Source organism: Hypomesus transpacificus, chromosome 23, assembly GCF_021917145.1.
Source record: "Hypomesus transpacificus isolate Combined female chromosome 23, fHypTra1, whole genome shotgun sequence".
NCBI classification, from domain to species: domain Eukaryota; kingdom Metazoa; phylum Chordata; class Actinopteri; order Osmeriformes; family Osmeridae; genus Hypomesus; species Hypomesus transpacificus.
In genome coordinates this window covers 8,129,378-8,149,381 of record NC_061082.1, presented here as the reverse complement: position 1 = coordinate 8,149,381, position 20,004 = coordinate 8,129,378, and the positions used below count along the sequence as shown (strand labels likewise).

At 48.8% G+C, this 20,004-nt stretch overlaps 1 long non-coding RNA gene across 1 annotated transcript in view; it reads left to right on the top strand.

The window, feature by feature from the left end:
• LOC124485528 overlaps positions 1-19,824 on the top strand; it is a 46,619-nt gene extending 26,795 nt beyond the window's left edge. Inside the window, exons 3-5 of the long non-coding RNA XR_006958069.1 lie at positions 11,276-11,532; positions 19,375-19,474; positions 19,768-19,824. This is a non-coding gene — a long non-coding RNA (uncharacterized LOC124485528). The remainder of the gene's footprint in view (positions 1-11,275; positions 11,533-19,374; positions 19,475-19,767) is intronic.
• The last annotated feature ends 180 nt before the right edge of the window (positions 19,825-20,004 follow it).

The following is a 20,004-nucleotide window of genomic DNA, read 5'->3' as shown; positions in this document are numbered from 1 at the left end:
TTATTTAATGCCTTAATTAAACTTTTCATTCATGTAACTAACGGAGAAAGATCAACAAAGAATGCAATCATTTTGATGAATTTCCCATAACAGAAAGCCATTATGTTACATCTGCAGTACATGGCAGACTCCTAGAAATATTATTACGAGACAGAGAGAGAGGGGGAGAGAGACCAAAAAGAGAGAGAGTGAGAAAGAGGGTCACAGGCTTTAGAATCCGGAATGTGAAAGTAAAGCTGTTGTGTGCTGGGACATTGACAATGTAGGCAATGAACACAGTTGCTGCATTCATTTTCATCTCCAAATTCATTGCCACAATGCCCGCCTCACGCCTCAAACAGGCAGGAACTACAGTTTGTGTTCTGAAACCCCACAGCAATTAAAACTGGATGCCAAAATCATTATCTCAAAATGAGAACACAATGGATGTTATTATTGTTGTGTGCGTGTGCTTTGAGAGCAGCGAGTGCTAGCTTTGATAGTTTGTCTTTGGAGTAAAGGCAGATCCCCTTGCTCCCCTCATTATACAGACTTTTATACAAGCAGCAGAGGCTCCTTCACCTCGTTATCTTCATGAACTGCAGGGTACTAATGGGACCTTCCAACTGAAAACACTTCCTTACATATAGTGCAGGTATATGCAGTTATAGAGTACTAACAGTTCTACTAATATCATGTAAACGACCAGATCACTTAAAGGCTGTGAGTGTAAGAGATGCACAGTCTTGACCTTCTATCCAACTGTGCCAAGTCCTTCCCCTCCTCCTCGATTCCTTTCCTCTGTCAGCTTATAAATATGGTTGTTTACAGCACTGAGAACACATAATGGTGATCGCGTTCAGATCTAATTGTTTTGCTGTTGACCTTTTGATGTTGCTGAGTGTGTGTGTGGAAGGACAACGTTGTGGTCCTCACAAGTTCAAATGCTATTTCTAGGTATTTTTGGGATGGTTTGGGATGGAATTACGGTTCAAGGTTAGAATTACATTAAGGCTTGAGTTTGGCATGGTGTTAGGGTTAGGGGTTAGGGTTTGCGTTAGGGTTAGGGGTTAGGGAAAACTGGATATTGAAGAGGACTGAAGTGTGAGTCCCCACAAGAAAAGCCATACCAATATAATTACGGTGACAGCTGAACAAACTAATATCACACGGTTATGGTTTCCGGCCAAAGTATTCCAGGTTTAATGAAAACACGTTTTGTTCCTTCATGCCTATATCAGATTAAAGTATTCTGCATCGGTCATCTTAATGAGGCCATTTGAATAACTGAGCTCAAAGTTGGTTGGCAAATCAAAGATACTTTAGTATTTCAAATCAGAACAATGAAACAGGAAATGTTTTTGAGATGTGAAAGATTTGGGTTTTTGATTCTTTTGGAGACACAGCACATTGTTCTGTTTTATAATCCCATAATAATCCCCAGGAGGGTGTGTGTGTGTGTGTGTTTGCGTGTGTGTGTCTGTATGTGTAATGGTGATGTGAATGTGGAGCTTTGAGTCTTAGATCCCTGCCAAACTCAGATTTGAGGGAGAGGGCATCTAAGGGAGAGGAATGAAAGGAAGAGAGGAAACGGAGTGAGAGAGAGAGAGAGAGATAGGAAGGGGGGAGAGGAGGGGGAGCTCAAAGGGTTCTGATCCAACATTTTGACATCCAGGAGCGTGTAAGCAGGAAGGGTGGGAGGAGAGGAGAGACGGCAAAGGAGAGAGCGAGGACCGGGATGGCTGCGTGGCGCGTGAGGTAGAACAGGACAAAAGTTGAATCGAGTCGAAGACACAGAGATAAGTCTGTAATACCGTCAGTGTGCACTGTGTGCATGTCCGCTCGTATGACACAAGTGCTGTCAGAGCCAGTTATAATGAGAGAAATGTAATCCAATTTAGATTGCCCCCGGCCGAAGGACGTGTTGTTGCCCTTGTGAAGGTGCAGTGGATCAGATGGAGTCTGAGGAGGCTTGTTAAGAGGTGTAGAGCGGCCAGGCCAGGCTTGTGTAGCAGTTGTAATTGATTTTCTGAGGACACGGAACACCACAGGGACCAGACACCTTCTGCCCAGCCCGGGCAGAGCCCTTCTCAAAGTCACGGGGCTACTTTCTTTACTTTCTGGGAATGTCTCCTGCCCTCCTGATTCTTGTGGGTACCTCTTCACGCCATGCGCTTGATAGATGCTTTTGTAAACGTCAACAACAAAATGAATGCCTTTTTTCAAAAACTGCTCATTTTGGAGTACAAAGGCCTCCCTTTTTCCGGCCTCCAGAGGTGGTTAGGAGGTTGGCTTTTATTAAACTTCTACGTCTGTTCCCTGTGCAGCAGGATGGCAGAGAGAGTGATGAATGCCCCTCAGCCAAAATCCAATAAGTGCGACGTGATGGAGACAGCGTAGTAGCAGTCTACCCCTCCTCCCATACCTCCATGTCTCCACCCTGTGATCAGTCTGCCCGCAGGGTCCTAAAGAGACAGTCCCCTTCTCCCCTCTCACAGCTGTGACAAACACACCAGGGGAAGCAGATCCAGGGGCCTTCAACCAGTTCTCTCCATGCATCCATGCAGGGTTGTTCTGACAAACACGGCCCACCTGTCTGCTACCCTTTCCCCAGACTGAGAGCTGCTCGTATCCGAGCCACTTCCAGACAGCCAGGGGCGGGGGGGACAGAGGAGTCGGCACCAAATCACCAGATCTAATAAAAGTAATGGAACGGGTGGAACTTTACTTGACTCTGTGAAGATTTGTGTTTAATTCCATCCCCAGCGGGAGATAGGGGGTGGTGTGTCTGTGGAGATCACCGTTTTTCAACGCCAGTCCTTTTTCTGAAGGGGTATTTACCTTCAACAAAGCATGTTAAATAAGTGTATCATCGCTGAATGTCAGCTGACCTTTCCTCAAATTAAAAGTGACAGTAACAATTGTCTGGACGGCTTAGTCACAGTGACTCCGTTTTGAAACGGTTTCATTTACATTTCCTGTTTTCCCAGAGCAGGCTGGTGTGACTGTGGCTGTACTCTTGGTGCTGAGGAACTAATCAAGCCTGAGCCCTTATGACCTCAGTCAGGTCTGGTGGTGCCTGGCTCTTACAGTGACCCAGTACCACCCTCCCTCCAGCCTGATCCCTCTCAGTGTCAAGTACCCCACTGGGGTTGGATACCAGAGAATATGTCAGTTCTTGCCACTATTAGCATTCTTCTGAAATGGGCAAGATAGACCACTGGATTGTGAAATAAAACACTGTCCATTTGACCAGATATGCCTGCCGCCCAGTGACTTTACTGTTGAATGTTTCTTCCACTCTAATCCAGCCCGGGCTTCTCTGTTTCACAGAAAGTGAAGTTAATTAAGTAGCAGTACTATTTCCTGGTCCGCTTCACTAAGTCTACTCCGTAATTGGCTCCATGCTTAGAGACTCTTCCTAATTGATTGATAATGAGCCACGGAGGGCTCTGGAAGTGTTGTGATGGCAATAGCAGACTTTGAATTCAGCATGAAGACTCAATGACTTTGTGACTCTGACTCTCACTGCAGTCACATACCTGCGAGCAAGCTTAGTTCAGCATATAAAGTCTGTTCTCAGCACTGGGAAGACAATGTCACAGTTGGAAGTAAAACAAAAAACCTCAATATGACACGACCTGACATCCTTTGCTGTGCTCTCAATGTATTTTTAAGTAGCATTTCCGGAGATGCATTGCAAAATGTGACTTGTGTGCAGAGTCCTCTGTCGTGTTTCTCAGCAGCCGAGCTGTACATCGTTGTGTTCTGTGGTTTATAGGGGCTGGAGCAGTGGAGTGTGTCTGACAATGAACAGAGATTACACCTGTCGGCTACTGCGGCCTGGGCTGAAGGTTGGGAGGAGCGGGGAGCCATTGATAACACCTTTAGTTCCTCACTGCTCTTTCAAAATACGACAGAAAGAGGCCTCACATACAGAATAGTGCAAGCAAGACCACAACAAGGCTATCTCATAGCTCATAAACTGAATCTAGCCACTGTCAGAGGTGTGGTGGTGGAGCCAGTGAAGTCCTCTGGGAGACTAACTGTGTTCTGGAACAAATACCATATGAAGAGGTTATCCCAGTGAAGGATTTCTCTTCAAATCAAAACACATCTGTTCTATAAGCTGTGCGTGTGTGTGGTGTGTTTGTGTGTGGATAGTAGAGAGAGAGAGAGGGAGTGTGTGTGTGTGTGTGTGTGTGGGGGGGGGGGGCAGAGTCTCTGATTGAATCCAGCCAGGTCTTCCAGATCCAACCTTCGAGCCAGCCTGAGGGAGCGTGTTCCTCGCCTGTCTGCCCCACAGCCCACCCCCTGCTGATGGGATCACAACGGTGGCTGAGCACCAATAATAACAGTCTCACTCCTCCCTGCCCGGGTCACTGGCCACATCATGTGCGGCGCACTCGCACATTCACGGCCACATACACAACCCCACCTTCAACACTCATCCCCCTGATCATTACAATTCTGTCAAGTACACTGTAGAACTGCCTGTATTGCGTGTGTGTGTGTGTGTGTGTGTGTGTTTGTGTGCGTGCGTGCGTCTTTTATGACTGTTTACCCCTTACAAGTTTACATCTCAGTTTACATGCGTCTGTTCCGGATTGTTTTGTTCTTCATATCAAGTGTTCTGTTGTGATCAAGGCTCCTTTTGAAGTCGGCTGTAATCAATTTGCTCATCAATTAAACGGTCTCTGGGCCCGTCTGGACGGGCTTTGTTTGGTGTCCGCTCCAGTTAATTAGAACAGCACTCGTCATGTTGTCCTTGAGATAGCAGCTAATTGGAGTGAGCTGTCTGCATCATTGGTTCGCAATGCCGCCTTTGCTCGCACACAACGCCAGCCCTCACCCCACTCTAACTGGCGTGATAATTCACTGTAATGCGCTGAAACGGGCAACATGGTTTGTCATGGCACAGGCCAAGGCTGGGGAGGGGATCTGAACATCTGAACAAGCAACTCCTTCACACACACACTAGTAGCATCCCCATCTATCTTAGCTTCTCTGACATGAGGAGGGTCCTGTCCGGAGGGGCCTGTCCGGAGGGGCCTGTCAGCTGCTGTTGTACCTGGGGCACATCTGTCTCCAGTCCAGCCTGTCAAGTCCCGCACTCGAGACCTTTACGACCCTGTTAACGACTGGGCTTTGAGGGCCAGACTTCTCTCTGAGGGAACAGCTGGTCGTCACTCTTAGGAGGGGGGGTCACCCCTGTCTCGCCCTCAGTCCTGGAGGAGGGGGGGTCACCCCTGTCTCGCCCTCAGTCCTGGAGGAGGGGGGGTCACCCCTGTCTCGCCCTCAGTCCTGGAGGAGGGGGGGTCACCCCTGTCTCGTCTTCCTGGCCCCCTGCCAGTTGCTGGGCATTTGTAAAGGAGAACAAGAAAAGTCATATGCTGGAGGGTCCTCTTTATACTTCCCACCTCACCCACCTTGGAGTATGAATATTATAATTGAAGACTATGTAAGGCAAATAAGGGTTAAGCGCTGGATCTCTTCAATCCCAATAAAGTGTTGATTTTTTATATTTTTTATAGCTGAGAATCTACTGTAGTCATCCTAACAGGGACTATCCAAAATGATTGTTTGATGTTTTGCTCAACTTTGAAGTTAGAATGCTTTAACAAGCCGTAGGGCCCACAATTACAGGTTTCATATTTCCACTAGTGCACAGCACGCCAGCCGAGAGTGAAAACATGAACACACACCTTTTGGACTGGATCGAATTCTCCTTCGCGTTTCATCCCGCCAAACATCCCATACAAGTTGGCTGGGTAGAGGGTCAAATCAATGCAGTCATCAGAGATTCCACAGCACAATGAAGAAGTGTCAGGTAGACCGAGAGAAATGCGTAGGCAGCACAGCCTGCTCTGTCTGTCTGTCCGATCGTCTGTCTGTCTGTCGGAGTAGACGTGAGGGTTGGCTGCCAGGTGATGTCCTAATAGGCTGCTGGAGGGCCCGAACGGCTGTTATTACAGAACGGGGTGTGGTGGCTGTGGTTTGATGTGGCTAGCTGGCTTGGGCTGGGCGGGGCGGGCCGTGACAGACTCTAGGACTGGAGGAAATACCCCTCCCTCTGAGGGCTTGGAGAGACACGTGACCTCTGACCTGAGGTTTGCGCGTGCGTGCCCATGTTTGTGCGACGTAGAAGTGTGCATGTTTGGGGTTGAGGTGGTGAGTGGACTCTCTGTTTAGTGCTGGTTGTGGTGTCCACTAATATGTGTGCGGTGTGATAGAGTAAACAGCCTCCAGACCAAGTAGTCTTTATTGGACATGTGGAGTACAGCTGAGTAAGTGCTATTCTGGCCTGCACTTGTCTTCCCTATAGTTGGAGTAAGCATACAGGTGTGCTAAGGCTTTATTCACAACAATTAGGCCTCCCGGCTCCGATATCTTGTTATTATAGGAATTAGACAAGTAAACAGGCCAAAGTGCTGAATGTTTTGCTTCTCTGTTAATGAGCAGGTTTGCTGCATTGGCATTCACTGTCTACAATCAGACGGACAGACAGACAGTGACAGGCAGGCAGGCAGGCAGGCAGGCAGGCAGGCAGGCAGGCAGGCAGGCAGGCAGGCAGGCAGGCAGGCAGGCAGGCAGGCAGAGACAGGCAGACAGGCAGACAGGCAGACAGGTAGACAGGCAGGAGAGAGCCTCTTCATATTGTGGACAGTTCAGCCTGAGGAGGCCATGGCTACAGCAGCACTCTCACTTCTCCTTCATTTCACCCAAGCAGCCATGATTACTGAGGGACCGCTCATATGGCACAGACACACACCCGCAAGCATGCATACTCACACAGACCGGTGCTTCACTTGCAGAGATCTATCACAGAGACGTATCTGCCGGGAATAACAATGCTGCAAATTCACAATTGCAAAAATGCACACGCACATCCTTTTGGGCACAACATTTAGAACCTGTGGTTCCAGTCTTATCTGTCCTCTAGACCAATAGCTGGTTACAAATGGATGAGACACACCTGCCAGACCAGGCTAATCACACAGCGTTCTGCTCCTCCCCGATGTCTCCCCAGAGTCCCAGGGCTGCTTTCTGTCTCCGAGGTCAACCAGGCACATTCCTTGGGAAAGCCCTTTCATCGATTTGAGCAGACTCACTCATGCGTGAGAGGGGAGACTCAATAAGAGATGCTTTCTATGACCCCCCCCCCGGCACCCTTTCATACCCCAAAAGGTCCTTTATGTCACCCTTTCTCCATTTTGCCCCACATTCCTGCGTTCCTCCCCAAGTGTGTAGTCTCTATCTGCAGGCCATCCCCTTGGGTCTTTATGGGGCCCCATGCCCCCCCAAACCCCAGATGGAACAGGCATTAAAGGGTTTGGTGAGGCTGAGCTGAATGCAATTAGACATGGTCAATGTAACCTCGGCTGGACCAGACCCCTCAGGAGGAGGAGGGGGGGGGGGGGGGGGGGGGGGAGGTTGAAAGGGATGACAATATGCTGTCAATATGTGTGCAATTGAGTTTCTGTGAGGGGTAGTGTTCTGGATGGTTTGATACACTGCAGGGACTCACGCACACAGGCACAGGCACACACACACATACACACACACACTGCTATCCAAAATGATGCTGAGTGTGTAAACTATATCAGGTCCATCATTGGATTACATTCTTTTTTGAACGGAAGTGTGTGAGAATCTATGTTGTTTTCTGGTCGTGTGCTCTGATGCCAATTTCAGTTGGAAATCAGGTGTGGTCACCTGCAGTTGCTGCTGCCAGACGAGCCTGTCTGCTTCTCTGATGAGAAGGTATTGGTATTCTGCTGGCGCTTAAGCCAAACAGGAGGGTGGCATACGGTTCCTTCACAACCACACATTTTTCACACACTTACTCATGGGAGCTTAATTATAAATCCTAACGTAAGATGCTTAACAATCACATCTAATCAACCCAGCTCATGATCACGCATCAAAGGAACTTGCGGAACGGAAAGATTCCTCCTCCGAGACTTCCGGCTAGGAATTACCAATTAAATATTCGATTTGTTTTCTTGAGCAAAAACATCAATGCATTTGCCTTTAACCGTAAAAAAAACACACACAAAAAAATTAAACATTCTCCCCTCTGTTATACAGGATAGGTTGTCTTTATGCAATAGATGGACTGGAAGCAATCTAATCAGTGTCTTAATTGATTCAGGCAAGACTAGGTTCAGGGAGTTTGTATTGAGCTGTGATTAGAAGTACTCCCCAGGGCTGGGGGGGTGGGGGGGGTGCGGGTGGTGGGGGGGAGTAGACCAATCTGCCCGGGTGAGGGCAGCTGTAACACACCTTCGTTTGACAGTGGAGACGCTGAGAGGGATGAAAAGAGGGGGAGCGAGAGAGCGAGAGGGAGAGGAAAGGAGGGCGAGACAGAGAGAAGTAATAGGAGCAAGGTAAGGAATAGTGAGTTGGTGCGTCCACAATGTCTGTGTGGTTGAGAGAGAGTGGCCTGCCTGCCTGGGAAGGACCATGGCCTATGGGCTCAGAGGACCTGCAGTGATAGACTCTGGCATGGAGAGAAGCCGTGTTTAGAGTCAGGGTGTTTAACAGTCCACCGCCTCCCCTCTCATGTCCTTTACAGAGGGGGGAGAAAGGTAAAGTTTAGCCGGAGGCTGTTGAGTTCCTTTGGCCTGGGAGACGGAGGAGGAGCAGAGCATATTAGGAGGACTGCTCATAAATGAGAGAAGAGTAAAAGAGAAAGTCCTCTCCTCCATCATTGGATATTCCATCTCCGAGGTCTCCTTGGCGCTTCGAAAGCACCAGCCGAGCAACTCTCCCCGGGATAAAACTCTTAAGAATCTGCGAGCCATTAGCGAGTAGTGGTGCAGGTTGTACAGTCCCATCCTGCCTGTCCCCGCTCAGCGTCGCAGACATGAGCGTGCTCATTAGCCGCCTCCGTTGCCACGGCAACGCCCTAGCATCGAAAGGGAGCGGGTCGGGAAAAAGGGGCTTTGGCGAACACCGAGGTGTGATGCTGCAGACAGAACTTGACTGGGGGGGGGGACACCTGCCAAGTCTCACGTGTCCCTTGACAACAATGCTGTCCCGCTCTGTATGACCCTCTGCCGCAGTTGGAGTTGTCCATGTTCCATGTTTCGTCGGCTGCTGAAAACTCTGTAGACGGGTGGGAGATCCGAATGGTGGAACTTCCACAGCCCAGCATTGGCTGAGCCACAGACAACCAGTCGTGCCTCAGCATTCATTAGTCAAATCTGGGGATGTTCCCTTAAGCCATGTGCACACTGTCTGAGGATCATTGACTCCCTCTTCCAGGCTGTCTGACTGACAGGGAGAGCTTGTGTGTGTGTGTGTGTGTGTGTGTGCACGTATGTGTACACGTGCGGACGTGCGTGTGTGATCGAGACATCAAGCCTGTGCCACAGATTGCCCTGGTTTCCTTTTGGCAATCAGAAGTGTTAAGCCGCAAAACAGCATGGGAGGAAATCAGAAGGGCTCTGTCTGATGTTCTGAGTGGCCTCACTGGAGAGGATGTGGGGGGCACACACACTCACACACACACATACACACATACACACACACACCTACACACAAACACACACACATACACACATACACGCATACACACACACACACACACATACACACACACACACATACACATACACACACACACACACACATACAAACACACACACACATAACCACTGCCAACTCTGCCCACTTTTTGTGACCCAGACCAGAGTGTAGGGAACTATTGAGGGCAGTATTCTGCCAGTTTCGGGGATTAGATATGGACAGTATGTGTGTTTGTTCATGTCTACATGTATCTCTTATCATATGAGCCTACTGTCCATGCATGTGAGAGAGAATGAGGTTAGGGTCTCTAATATGTGTCTGTAGAATACTGGATTCTTAATTCAGATTGTATTGAATCTGCCCCTGCTGTAATCCTAACCTGGACACACAGACTCAACTCAATGTGATCTTTGAACTACCAAGCTTGTGGTCTCCAAAGCAAGATTTACTCCATTGGTCTCCTTTCTAGTCTGAAAAAAAAACTATTACCAATGAACTATTACTGTAAACACCATTTAGACTCTGAATTTCATTTGATGTTGATTGTTGTATTTATTGTTGTGTATTCAACATTGTATATCACTGAACTGGTCTATTTGACTGGTTGGATAGAGATAGATACAACACAATACAATTGTATTAATTTTTCAAGGGATCAAAATGTAATTTCATTCAGAGGCTGTGTGTACCAAACTAATTCTGAAAGCTAGTTTACAAGACAGTCAAGCATGCACACATATTCGCACACGCACGTGCACACACTCTCCCAGACAGTAGTCCCATTGTGTACGGAGGCTTGTACTCGGTCATGTCGTGTGTGTTTGTGTCCTACAAGCTTGTAGGCTGGAGTCCAACGCAAACATCCGGACTCATGCGCGTTTACCTCATTACTATAGTTACCAGCTATAGTCAAAGCGGCAATTGATCACAGGCAAGACGGTTGATTTGCAATGCAACCAAGCTAATCATTTGTTATCGATCGGCCCATTAAAAAGAATAACGTCACATGGGAGGGAGGCCCCCAACCTCTACAAATGCAAAAAGACTGGAAAAAAAGTTTTGGGAATCTAATGATATTACAGGTTGCTACACTAACATTGTGTGACACTGCGAGGTCGGTGATGAACTGCCGGTCTCAGCCCAGCGCCACACTCTCATATGTTATGTCTGCAGGAGATTACATTTCCTGGGGACGGGTGTGTGTACGAGGCAGACTAATGCAGCTTGAGTCTAAAGAGGCTGAGAGCTGCCACGCACGGTACATAGCACTGCAGGGGCGGGGAAGATGAGATGTGTGGCTTTTATTTATGCATGCAGATGTGTCAAGTACTCCAAAGTATTTATTTCAGAAGGTTCTTTGGAGATAGAGCTGTGAAGAAGTAATGGAGGAATTTTTCTTTCACTGAGCACATTTCTATGAACCAGAGACCTTAAGTGGATCTGGTACATTGCCTTGTGGAAATGTGTGGCCCATTGAACGGCTACCCTCTCATTCAATTTTCCAATACGAATCAGCCGTTAAATTAACTTTCAGAGATTTAATTGCATATTTTCAATAACTATCTTAAGGTTAGATGTTAGGTACTTCATGGTCCGGGGTTTCAGTGTTAAAAAAAGGAAGTTGTTTCGTGTCTTAACACTCTATGTCTCTCTCCCTCTCGCTCTCTCTATACTACTTTCTTTCTCTCTTCTACTCTCTGTCCCACTGTCCATCCCCCTTTTTCCATCCTACTCTTTCTCTCTGCTCCCTTCTCTCTCACAGTTGGATCCTAGAGGCCCACCTTGGCAGTTGAAGGAGAGCTCCGCCCCCATCACCATGACAACATCGCCGCGGGCCGCCGCCGCCCCCCCCCCTGCCTGTGCCCGGCCTGCTGCTCCTCCTCCTCCAACTCCTCCCCATTGTGCTTACCCAGAATCCCCTGCTCCCGTCGCCCCCGACGCCCGCGCCGCTCGCTCCCCTGTCCCCCCAGGTGCGTCCAGAGTGCAGCCGGAGAGAGCACCCCGTGGTCTCAGTTCAAGGTGAGCGCTCTCCCGTGTGCAGTACTGCCAATGCCGTTCGTTTCACTGGTTTACTAGTAAATGACCATAGCCCCCTCCCCCCCCCCCCCCCCCCCTTTGCTTTACCCCGTGTTGTTATGTGTTGAGAGTAGGATGGCTTGTCTTGTACCTTGTACATTGGAGACGTCACGTTGGTCACAGAGGTGCTTTATGTCGAAGGCAGCAGGATGTGTCCGAATAAAAACGTCCACACACACACTTTGCTCGTACGGGGAGATAAACCGTTTTCATGCGCATCCGTGTTTTTGTGCCTGTCTCGGTAACACCAGGTGATGGCACACAGACAGGTCGTGTTGAAGAGAACATTGTGTACAGACATGATGCTCCGCTATCTGTCTGCTACCATCTTGGCAGCAGGGCAGAAAACAAAGTGTTCTTCATGCCGAGAAATGAAAAAGATCTGTTTAGAGCATAGGGGTGATAGATACCCACGCTGAATGAGGGATGAACACTCTGAAATTGCCTTGTTTATTTCAGCGGAGAAGGGTGTGTGTGTGTGTGTGCTTGTGTTGGCTTTTCCAAGGGGCATGGTAAAGATTGGAGATGGAAAAAAAAGAGTTTGGGTGTGGGGGGACCTGAAAGAATGGAAGTGATAGCCAGAGGGGCTTTCTTATTATTGGAAATATGCCCACCCAGCCCAACAGTCTGTAGTTCATATGGACATTTCTCCAGGCCCCCTGCCCCGGCGCTTTTTTGCAGAGCAGGCTTGTTTCCTGAGATGGTGTTTCTGTGGCCAGATCATCAATGTTGGGATAAAGGTTTGGGGTACAAAGGAGGGCTGGAGGGCAAAATTGGAGCTCAATGTCACACAAAAAAACAGACACACATATTAGACTCTCTTTCATACATTTGCAAAGACAATATCCAGCTGATTCCCTCCGAAATGTTGAGGAATGAATATCTCGGATCCATCCCTCCATCGAGTCCCCCAGTAGATATCTTATTCAAAGCTTCAAAGCTCCCCAGAGGTGTTCGGCTTGTCCAGATCCTACAGTCCACTGTTTGGACCGAGCCTGCCACTTCAAAGGCATGGCACTCTGGAATTGGTCTCACGCTCCGAGCGGACGGCCCATTTGCTAAGCCGAGCAGCCGGTATTACCCTTTATGTGGGGGCAGCCGTACAGAAAGGCCCAGCACAATGAAGGTGTCAGTTCCAACCTGAGATTAGCCCCTGTGATTGATGGGGGCTATGTGGCGAGGTGTTGAAGCAGACCCAAAGTCACCTGGACGAGGGGACAAAGGGGGTGTGGGGGCTCGAGCTTGTCTGCATCCGTGCTTGTTTTTAGAGTGCTTGCGTGTATGGAGGCGTCGGTACATGTATGTGCGTGTGTGTGTCACAGGGGTCTTTTTATGATCTGGTTGCTGTGGCTGAGAAGGGATCAGGAAAGGGGGCGTGGGGGCTAAGGAGGATCTGAGACTGGTCCACTGGAGCACACTGGCCACATCATAGCTCTGTCCTTCCAACTTCTGAAGTGTTGCTCTGGCATGACCTGCTCACTGGAACCAATCACATTGAGTGAGGAAGGAGCAAGTGGGGCATTGAAGTGGAAACTGCCGAGCATACTGTGTTGTTGGTCCAGTGGAGCTGTGTAGGCTTGCTCAGGACGCCACGGTGAGGCGGCGCGTGTCGATGTTTCTGAGCGGCGGGGCGTGTAGTGTGCCGTGCACAACAATCAGCCCCGTCATCTCCTCTCGCACTGACAGCGTCAGCCTCTCTTCCCTGGAGTCCAGGACCTGGGTGTAGATATATCCTCCAGGGATCTGGAATCTTCCGGAATCAGCCCCCACATTCCACAGATCAGAGGAGCAACGAGGCCTCACATATGCCCCGCCACCGAGATAGGCCACAAACTGTAGATAAGACTGATATACCGTGACTAGCTTTGGCCTCACACACACACACAGAGACACGTACACGCGTCCGTTCTCCACCCTGAACGTGAGCAGTGCCTCCTTATGCAGCCTCCGGGCCACGTCACCATGGTGGGAGGTAGCTGGGACGACTCGAACAAGACAGCGAGCCTGGGAAGGAGACATAACAGGCCACTTGAACAGTCACAGGCTCATTTCACAATAGTTGGTCGTTTGTTGTCCACACGGACGTGACCCGTAGAAGCTTGGTCACTGATTGAGACTTGGCTTTAGGAGTCTGATTGAGGGTACACAGATTCAGTCTGATTGAGGTGGTGTGCGAGTGGACGACAGGATGACGAGGGCTACTGTTCGATCGTGACAAATATGGGTGTTTGGCTCTTTGAGAGATTTGCAGTCTTGAGATAGGGGGTCTACTCGAGCACGAGTAATCAGAACGGAGCAAAGTTCATGTTAATATGCAGAACGCTTTGCTGTGGAATTATTGCACTGATTTCCCGGTTTTCACGGATTAACTGAGAAGGACAAAATCATATTAGGTTCATTTCGATAAATAGGTTGAACTTTTGAGATGCTCATCTCTCTGTTCTAGTGGATTTGGTTTTCGATGCATGCTCCTTGCTCTGCACCAGCAAGGTTGCGCTGCCATTTCCTTCCATCACTGCCTTCACTCTCTCCTCTCCTCTCTCCTCTCTTGTCCACGGCACTTCTCTTCCCTTCTGTCTCCTCGTCTCTGCGCCTCTCTCTTCCTTTCTCCCTCAAGATCCCTCTCTCTGTCATCCAGCTCCCGTCTTTTCCTCCACAACTGGGGTAATTGTCCACAGAATTGTGGTTTCAGGACGGCAGAATTGTCTCTCGATCTGTTATGTGCCTGGGTAATGACCCAGTCATTGAGGTAGTCATGTCTCCATCCTCCACGCCAGCAGCTCTTGAGGAAGGCAGAGAGATGGCTAAGTGATGTTCTCGGGGCCCCTGATAACAGCACAGCAGAGTAGAGGGCGTCCGAGCCCCTCTGTCTATAATGGGTCGGTGCTGTGAGGGGGGCGTGGGGTGTATGGTTTTATCAGGCACCATGTGGAATGGTACTCCATCACACTAGCTCTGGGAGCAGGGCGCATGCTACGCAATCATCTACTGATGGGTGATCAGTCAGGCCTGGGGAGGGCGGGATAGGATTGTGAGTTTGGCTCTATTTGCCACTTTGGAGTGAGGCGTGTCGCCGTGTCTCTGTGTGTCTCTCTCTGTCCCTCCGAGGGAAGTGAGGACTCGACTCTGTCTCTGTTTGGATCCTCAGCCTCCAGCAAGCATCCCCCCCCCCACACACACACACACACATGCAGACATTCATATTCACACGCACAGCACTGAGCCATGTGTGATCTAATCTACCACGCTGTGGTCCCAGGGTGTTTTCTACCTACTGGTTTGTCATAGATGCCCTTTTAAGTTTGTGCCTGAATGACTTGCATGGTCTGGCCAATACCTTGCAGACCTGCTCTACCTTTCTCTCCCCTACACAGCACAGCACAGCACAGCACAGCACAGCCCCTCTGTCCTCCCTTCTCCTTTTCCCCACACCTTTCCTCTCTTCTCTCCTCTGTTTTCCTCTCCCTTCACGTTTTCCTCTCTCCTTTGCTTTCTTTATTCCGCTCCTCGCTCCCAGAGCAACCCTTTCCCCAGATTGACGTTGTGGCTGTCCCTGTTCCCATTCTTCATTCTCTCTAGAGGCAGGGCTGGATGGATAAATGGATGAATGGATGGATGGATGGGTGGGTGGAAGGATGGTGCGATGTGCTTCGGTGAGGTACCACAGCCTCTATCCTCAAGCTGTCGGCCAGCCTTCATCAGCGCAAACACGGAATTGAATGCAAGTGGGTGAAGCGAGAGAGGCGGTGGAGGGAGGGAGGGAGGGAGGGAGGGAGGGAGGGAGGGAGGGAGGGAGGGAGGGAGGGAGGGAGGGAGGGAGGGAGGGAGGGAGGGAAGGAAGGACAGAGGGGAGAAAGGGAGACTAAACAAAACATGTCTTGGTATTTGGGGCAGATAAGCAACATCTGTCAGCTGTGATAAGATCCTCTTAGCTCCAGTTGGAGCAGAGCAGGGGGTGGAGACATGGGTCCTGTGTAGGTCAGTTGGTGAGAATGCAGTGTGTCATGGCAGTGGGTTCAACTGGGTAGGCCCTGGTCTATGGGCACACGGTGTACACACGTGGTTATGCCAGGTGTAACTGCAGTGGTCATGTGGTTGGCATACCTTGTCCTTGAGAACAGTTTTTCCAGCCTTCGTGTCCCTGTTTACGAAGTCAAATGTTTGGAGTGTGGGTGTCCCAGAGGACGCTGTTGACGGACAGGTTGCTTTACAGCACCAGGTGTCAGTCATAGCTCATTGAACCATTTAGCTCCTGAGGGAAGCAATCAACAAAATGCTCAATTATAATAATGATTATGATAGCTAATGATAGCCAGATATTTGGATGTTTGTTTATTTATTTTTTTCTAATTACAGACCACTAATGTAATTGAGTAAATGTTACTCCCAAAATGGGTGATGTTAAATGCAAGGGTTTACAACAAACTAAACCATGTTTTCTCCATGTACAGTAAGTAAAAGCATCCAAGGTTATCATCCAACCAGTGGTTGACTGCATTTGGAAGGGGGCCGGGGATTCCAATGTCTGAGTAGGATTAGAGAGAAAACCATGACCATTCCTCGTTCTAATTAGACCCTTTCATCATTTGAATCTGAATCTGAAATGAGAGTTTTTCTCATCTGTTATCTGTGGACAGTACAGAGTTGTAACAGTGTTGATTGCTTTGCTCAGGCCTAACTGTCTGTAGACCAACACCAGCACATAACCCTGGATTCATTATTGCAAGCCCAAGATTGCCTCGGCTGTTTCCACAAGCTCTCGTCACACACCAAGTCTGATGCTATCCCATGATCCCCTATCCACCAGCCCGCATCCCCACCTTCATGGCTTAGATAGAGAAAAGATTGTGGAAGCAGAATGAAGGTGCCTTTTTTTGGGGCATGCTGTGTATGCAGACTTGGGAAGATATCTCAATTCCATCAACTCGTTACGATGAATATGGATTAAGTGTGCGTGTGCGTTTGTTGTTCCATTCAATTTCGTTCCCCGAGCTCAGCATTCCGATAGACTGCAGTGGGCTTTGGCTGTCTGAAGCTTTGAGCTCCGAGCAGGCCTTTCCTCAGATGTATTTTCAGAGCTTTTTAGAGTCATTCGTTAACAGGAGTGGAGCAGAGTCAGCCGTGGTTTGAATTTGACCACGGGGGCTGACGGGGTATATAAAGGTTATGAAACGCGTCCCCCTCCAGTGTCTGTGCTGCCTTCATCTGCCTGATCCGCCGGCTGATGCGTTAATCTGGCTCTCCGTCCATCACGGCGGAAAAAAACCCAATAATAGTCCATCAGGCTGAGACAGAGCCCAGAGGCCAGGCGCTCGGGAGGAAGTGCAGCTCACACATTTATCCCTCTTTATTGGCCACGGACTGTCATTGGCATGCCCACCGCCCGTCACACATTATGAGTAGAGAGACTTCTCAAAGCTGTCTGACTGGCTAGCTGTGACTGACTGACCAGCTGGTTGTCTGGCTGTCTGTCTGCTTGGCTGTCTGTCTGTCTGTCTGTCTGCCTGGCTATCTGTGACTGACCGACCAGCTGGCTGGCTGGCTGACTGTCTGTCTGTCTGCCTGGCTATCTGTGACTGACTGACCAGCTGGCTGGCTGACTGTCTGGCTGACTGGCTGGTTCAATGACTCTGGCCAGCTTATTAGCTGGCTAACTGTCCAGCTAGCTTGTGCATACTGTATAAAACCTCTTGTGAGTGGATAAATGTCCGAATGTCATGAAAAGCCCCCTCACTGTTAGAGAACCTTTCACGGCCGTAAACAAGCAGAGCTCTCAGCAGCTTTCAAGCGCCTTATGAGCCACAATCAAATAATACTGCTGGCCCCTCTCTGGGAGCCGTTGAAGGGGAGACGTGGACTGTTTGTCCCCTGGTGGTGATTCCATTTCTTATCGTCTATTTGTTTGCATCTCTTTTTAAACATTTTACTGTCTATCAGAAGCTGTGCCTGGCTACCTGCACCAGCATTAAAGACGGTTCCTCTTGCTGTAGTGTTTCTTGTGGTGGGCAATGGAGTATTAAGTAAGCATTTGGTCATGTGTTGGATGGGATTTCTTGTGTGTCTCCGCATGACTGGTTAGCTCCATACCGACGACATACAGATGACCTAGAGGTCTCTCTCATGACTCAGCTTGAGCGCTACTGTCAGCACGTCCTCTCCGTCCGTCTCTCTTCCCTTCACACCATGACTCCATCTTTGCCGGTGCCCTCGACGCCTATATCCCTCAAACTTTCTCTCTTTTTTTGGTCTGAAAACCACCCCCACGCTACGCCAAGCCAGACAGCCCACACACTGGGTACACATGGTAGATAGGGCCCCTGGGAAGAACGTCTATAACTACCCCTACTCCGTCATGGTTGTTGCTAATCTGTGGCAGTTTGGACAGTGTTTATAGACGGAGGCTGAATAAGAAGGCCCAGAGGTATCCCTTGTGCTTGACCATGTTGGGAGCGAGGGCGAGGAGGACAGGGGTGCACACAGACCCGCTGCTTGCTCTGTCCAAGAAGTTGTTCTCCTCAACGCAGTTTACAATCTGTTTATTTGAAAAGCAATGGATGAGGAATGATCACTGTCTATATCTAAACACACACATGCACACGCGCACACGGAGCTTGGGCTAAGGCCTTACACAAGCTCTCTCTCTGTCTCTCTCGCTATTTATCTCCCTCTTTCTCTATCTCTCTCTGTATCTCTCTCTCTATCTCTCTCCCTCTTTCTCTATTTCTCTCCCTCTCTATCTCTCTCTCTATCTCTCTCTCGATATCTCTCTCTGTCTCTCTCTCTCCCTTTCGCTCTTTTACAGTCTCTTGAAAGTAAGTAAAGCTGAAAAAGGCCAAATAATGAAGAAAACATCATCTATATCTGCCTTTTCACACCATGGCGACATTTGTACTGTGGGACACATTCTAGTATTGTCTGTGTGAGACATTCACATTCTATTCACATTCTATTCACATTCTATTCACATTCTATTCATATTCTATTCACATTCTATTGACACAGTTTTCCCATTCACATGTTCACATCCTCACTCTAAAAGCCAAAGACATTAAGTGCCTATTCCAAGTATGCAGGTTACATACTGGTCCTTGTGCGTGTTCAAATGATTGTTCGGATTACGTTTTTCTGTGTAATGGATTAAAATATCCTGCCTCTGGTCATTCGACTGGGCATTTAAGCAAGCTGAAGTAGTTAGATCCCACAGCCACTGCTGTGATACTGTGTATTACATTGAATAACGACAAATCCCTATTCTCTACCACGTCTCCCATGTGGTGAAATCCATTCAGCATCCCACGCTTGGGTCACTGAAGATCAGCTGAGCTTTTTCCGAGGAATAATGTTCTTTTTGTGAGTTTTCTTTTTGTACACTAAGAGCCCGTCAGGCGCCCTGTGACTGCTGCGAGAAATGGTTTTGATCCGGGAAAGCAAGTGTCAGGCAGGGCGTTGATTGGTGCAGAGCTCGGTGGAAGGAGGAATGTTGACTGGCTGTCATGTTGCATTAGGATCAGTGGGCTTGATGTGACCAGTAGAGCATTGTCCCTCGATGCTGGCTCCCAACATGTGGCCCAGGGAGTGGGAGTAAGGGGTGCAAGCTGGAGCTAGTCTCCACTACCTGTGCAGGCAACATGGAGAATAACGCGGAACTGATACAGCCTGAAGATTAGCCAGTAGAACAATCAAATAAATCCATTATTTTTATCCAATAGACAATCGTGAACTCTCTCTCTCTCTGTTTCTTTCTCTATCTACCCGTCTCTACCCATCCTTATCTCCCTCTGTTAGCTCTCAGTCCGTGGACGTGTCATTTCTCCCACCCTGGAGTAAGAGACTACTCCCAGCTGACCCTTGACCTCACCAGGAATGAGCTGATAGTGGGCGCCAGGTAAGACCTCACTGGCTCATAGAATTTGCCCACCTTCATAACCCTTATAATGTATGTTAAACCACATAGTATATGTGAAATGCAGTCGACTAGCTGTCATAATTTTCTCATGGGTGATTTTTGTTAAAACAGCTGTGTAGACTACAGGTCTTGTTAGGAGTCTGGTGTGCAGTTTGGCTGCAGGAGTACTGTGGATCTGCTGCAACAACTAAACATATTGCTTTAGAGAGAACTGTGTGTTCTTGTAATAAGCTTCCTGTGATGACTCTTCTCTCTTGCTCTCTTTTCTACAGAAACTACCTCTTCAGACTCGACCTCAACAACATGTCACTGATACAGGTAGGAAGCAGAAGAGTGCTCTCTCTCTCTCTCTCTCTCTCTCTCTCTCTCTCTCTCTCTCTCTCTCTCTCTCTCTCTCTCTGTCTCTCTCTCTGTCTCTCTGTCTCTCTCTCTCTCTTTCTCTCTCTTTCTCTCTTTATATCTCTTTATCTGTCTCTGTCTGTTTATATCACTGTGTATGTCATTTCTTT